This window comes from Homarus americanus, unplaced genomic scaffold (assembly GCF_018991925.1).
Source record: "Homarus americanus isolate GMGI-L3 unplaced genomic scaffold, GMGI_Hamer_2.0 scaffold58043, whole genome shotgun sequence".
Classification (NCBI taxonomy): Eukaryota; Metazoa; Arthropoda; class Malacostraca; order Decapoda; family Nephropidae; genus Homarus; species Homarus americanus.
In genome coordinates, this window is record NW_024739063.1 from 3,782 (window position 1) to 9,023 (window position 5,242).

The following is a 5,242-nucleotide window of genomic DNA, read 5'->3' on the forward strand; positions in this document are numbered from 1 at the left end:
TTGGCATGTTACCAAGTTAGACAGTCCTCTTACCAGGCCAAGCTGTGTTACTGTACTCCCAAATAATTGGGTACAATTGTATTATAGAATGTACAAAAAAAAATTCTCATACTGTATATTGAAGATTACCTTTTGTAATAAGTGCATTAAAATCAGTTCAGAAAGACTGAAGCGATTACCATATGTAAAAATTTATTCAATGATTGAATTTTTTCTCCTTGACAGACCTGGCTGCATAGTTTTGTTTCTCTCTTCACTGATGTGTGCAAGAGGTGTAGTAATCATCTTCATAACCACATGCCCCCAACATGGAGAGAATTTCGGACATTAGACCCCGTTCATGAAGAATGTAAAGCATGAGCAGAGCATTAATTTTTTTTTGTTAAACATTTGTCGTGAGATAGTGTGGAGGCAAGTGTATAATGATATGCTAAGAATATAAGAATGTAATATTCATTTTAATATCAAGTTTCTTTTGTATCATACTTGAATCATTCGCAAAATGGAGTTTTGTAACTATAGACTTTAGACAGTTTATCAGATATCACGTTTATATATGCGGGGTGCATAAGACGCCCCCCCCAAATTTCCATTTAAAAAGTAGCTTTTGAGCTCTATTTGCTGTATAAGACCAGTACCCCAAATGTGACACTTACCCACTGACTCAGTAGTCCTTTACCAACCATCCTTGATTTTTTAAAATAAGGCCAATTCACTTCAAGTAATGTCATCAAATTATACCCGCTGGTGTAGTGTAAACACTAGTGACGTCACTGAAGCGTGGTGGGAGTGTTCCCTCGTCTGGGTGGTGTGACTATTTATACAACATGTGGTTCAACAGCAACCACCGTATTCTAATTGTGATGTTTCATTAGGATTTGAGTGAAAAAGGTTACCAGTATGTACTTACTACATACATTTATTACACAAATATATATATATATATATATATATATATATATATATATATATATATATATATATATATATATATATATATATATATATATATATATATATATATATATATATATATATATATATATATATATATATATATATATATATATATACTGAATATACTATGTACAAAAAATGAATGTTCAATGAATTATTTATGGTGCATTAGGGTACTGGTCACTTCTGATGGGCTATAAATAGCCTTCTTTATCTCCCCTACATCTCACCCTGAGCCAGACGGAAGGGTCTTGGTAAATAACATGTTTGCTTATTTTCCATTTACTTTAAATAGATTTACCGAATTATTTGTTTTATTTATTTATTTATAATATACTGTAATATATTAAACACACTGTAATTATTTTCTTTAATTTATAAACTGTTTTGCGACAAAGGAATGTTCTCCAGTAGTGTTTCATTAGGATTTGAGTGAAAAAATATTACGTACTTACACAATTGTTCCTCTTACTTTGACAACACAACATACATACAGTATATTATTTCTCAGTTTTGATCTTTTTTTTTAATTTTTGTATTTATTTATAGTTAGTTACTTAAAATAAGGCCAATTCACTTCAAGTAATGGCATCAAATATTACCAGCTGGTGTAGTGTAAACACTAGTGACGTCACTTGAGCGTCTGTAATTAACCGTCGATAGTTTCAAGAATTAATGCACTTTTCCTTTCTTGTCTCCTCACTGGCAAATGGGGGGGGCGTGGGGAGGGGTGTGTGATGATAGCTGTGTTTATTACAGGGGTATAAATCTCTTTTACGGTATGTTAGACAGGTTTATAATACATTTTTATTATTTTAATATACCGGTAATCTTAATTTGAATCCAGCTTGCCAAACGTAAGTTTCAGTATAAAATAATTAGTGGTAAGACCTTGTGAGTGGCTTACGATGTTTTCATCACCACTCTTGACACACTAAACCACAATATTTAAGAGGTAAGAATTTTAAACTTGGTGGTTTAGACGACCCCCTAACTTTGGGCAGATTTTTTTAATGTTCAAATTTCGTCTTATAGGCCGTGATATACGGTATGTAGATTTAATAGATTTGCATTCGTATGAATTTTATCACATTTCTGTTTAGATTGTAATACAAATATTATTCAAAGAAAAAATAAAGTTACCAATACCTATTAGCTTTTATTTGAAATTAGGGGAGAAGTTAAAACTAAGAAATACAGTAAATGTGTTTCATATACAGTAAGTCCACGTTTAACGTTGCAATTGACAATGTTGTTTCGTTATAACGTCGATACTCTTTAGATACCCCTGATTCGGAAAACGTCCCGCCAATTCAGTATAACGCCATGGACTACTTTGTATGGCGCATCACCCAGTCAGCGGGAGGAGGAACCACCCTCCGGCTCTCAGTGACTCGCCACCCTCCTCCTCTCCCACCCTCTTCCTCTCCACTCCCCACCACACACTTGCTTCATATACGCCAATCAGTGAGTACAATACAAAATGAAATAGTTTATTTACCTTTTTGGATGTATAATATAAACTATTTTCTATAAAAATTTCATTGACTTCATATATGCTTAATGTATTTTATGGGGTAAAGTGGTCCTCTCCCCCACCTAGTCAATCTCCGCAACCAGGACCTTCTTCCTCATCAGAATAAAGTGAGTATCCTAATTGGGATATGTAAATTAACATTTTACCTTCCGGTAAATGTTCCTAATATTGGAAAATATTCCAAATAGTTTATAATCATATTCTGGACCTAAGCTAGCGGAGCCTTATACACAAAGTCACCTCCCTCTCCACCTCCTGCTCGTGTATTCAAAGCTAGGCGTCGCATTCTGGATTGAACAAAATGCTGTTTTTTTTCTAAAAAAGTTTTTGTGATATAGTCCAGAATGTGACGTCGACAACCCACCCAACTCCACCCCTCGAGAGTTGACTTTTGTTTACTGCTCGCTCTAAGGCAAGAGATGACGGTGGCAGTGCATGTGATGGAGGGGGTTTTGAGAATTGCAATTAAATGCCAGGTAGCGACGTGTCCTAATATTACGTATTTAAGTAATTATTAGATGTTTTAATTGCCTGTATGTTGGCCTGGCGAGTTAATGCTAGGCATTTACTTACCTAGGTATAAAGCTAGACGTCGCATTATGGATTGAACAAAAATACTATTTTCTATAAAAATTTCATTGAATTTATATATGCGTAATGTATTTTGTGGGGTAAAGGGAGGCTGGGGAACATAACTCCCATATTTTATCTATTTCTTCTGGGGAAAATTGATTCCGTTAACGTCATGGTTTTCAGGAACGGAACCACCACTTTAAGCGAGGACTTACAGTACTGTACTGTGCATATATATTCAGCCTTCAACTCCTTCACTACATGGATGCCACTTAGAATATGTTATTTGGCTAGCACCAGATGATTTTATTCAGCACAGAGAGGAACCTTCACACAAGGGGTTGGTACATAGACTATCTCCACTAATCTCTTCATTATGGGAAGGCCACTTAAGATATTTAATTTTGCCAGAGCCAGACAATTTTATTCAGCTTAAGGGGTTAATTTTTTTGGTTTAACAGAATCTTATGAAATTACCAGCTAGTGTACCTTATGAATAAAGAAAATAGTGCACAATAATACAGATATAAAAGACAAATTAAGAGAGTAAGGGTATACTGTATGGTGTGAGATGGATGTATCTGAGAGCAGCTGGCAGTTTGTCAATGTATCATGACACTGTATACCTCACTGTGGACATGTATATCACACAAATGTTCCATCACCAATAAATGAAAGTTTAAACAACATTATTCAATTTTTATACTGTACAGTGGAAGGTTTGCTGTTACTGGTATATTACACTGACATTTGTGCACAAAAACTCTTGTAACTTGGTTGAGCAGGGGACATTCCAAAACCAACTTCAAGTACTTTGGTTGGATAAAGGTGAGACAGCATCCAGCATAGATTTGTTTTGAATCATTGGTATTGTAGACACCTATACTTTGTTTTGGAAACCTTTCCAGTGGTAGTGTATTCAAAATCAAATTTTGCACTGGTACTGACTATGCTCAATGAATATGGGGGCATGAAGATCTGTCAACACACAATTATGGAGGTTTCAAAACTCTGCTGGTGAATATTCCTTTGAAATAAATATATAATACTGTACTTCAATGAATATACAATTTAGTGATCTTTCAAGTGAATTACAACATGGTGAATACCAATACATTTTAGATAAATAGACATAACTAATGTATTCTATTTAGTAGGTACAGTACTGTAGTAGGCAGCTATCAAACAGGGAGGCACTACTGCCTGGGAAGATATTGGAAGCATAATGTGTTGTCTCATGGTAGACCCTGCTGCCATATGGCATCAAAAAAATTGTGACCAAGTCCCAGGTTACTGATCTGCCTTTCTTCCTCATTTACATACAATTGCAGGGTCTCAATTGTGTGTCTTAGTTTGACAATACAACATAAATACTGCATATCGTTTCTTGCTCTTGATCATTTTGTTTTTGTTTTTATGGTTCTTTACTACAGTACTATTATTATTTTATTTTTTATATAATTTTTATATTTTTATTATAATTTTTATTTTATTATTACTGTTGTTATTAATATAATTTTTTTTTATTTCTCCCCCCTCTCCTCCTCAGGCACCAATGTGGGTCATTGAACCATGTCTGGGTGGGCTAATCCTCATTAAAAAAAGATGATGTATAATCAGGGGTGCAGTGCTGCTGGAGCTCACTGGAGTGCTGCTCCGGCATATCTGTTTTGATCAATTAATCAATATCGCCGACGCCTGTTCCCTCCCGGGAACTCCCCAACGGGGGGTGGCCATGGCAGAAATGTCTCCAGGCCATTTTATCCTTGCACACCTCGCTTGCTTTCTCAAACACTTTTTCTCCCCTTCCCACTCTCTCTTCAACAAACTCTAACTCTTTTCTCCCAGGTGGCAATTGGTCGACCCCTCCCAACATTCCCCTCTCTCTCTTGCTATCACAAACTTTTTTTGTCAGCCTGTCTTCACGCATCCTCGGCACATGTCCATACCGCCTTAGTGTATTCCTCTTCATCCACTCCACCACATCACACTTTACACATGAAGTTATAGTAAGCTCTATACGTATGTTACTATAGACCTATATCAATCAAGCAATCAACTTTATTTTGCATTAATAATACATATTACAAAACCGAATATATCCTCATATAATTAATCTCTCCTTCAGATCAGCTTACATTTTATGACTTATCAATATTGTAGAAAGACTTTGAT

The 5,242-nt window shown here is 35.3% G+C and overlaps 1 long non-coding RNA gene across 1 annotated transcript; it reads left to right on the forward strand.

Moving 5' to 3' along the window:
• The first annotated feature begins 2,012 nt into the window (after positions 1 to 2,012).
• On the forward strand, positions 2,013 to 3,756 carry LOC121874413. The gene is made up of 2 exons (XR_006090410.1): positions 2,013 to 2,424; positions 3,251 to 3,756. It is a non-coding gene; the product is annotated as an uncharacterized LOC121874413 (long non-coding RNA).
• Positions 3,757 to 5,242: the final 1,486 nt, after the last annotated feature.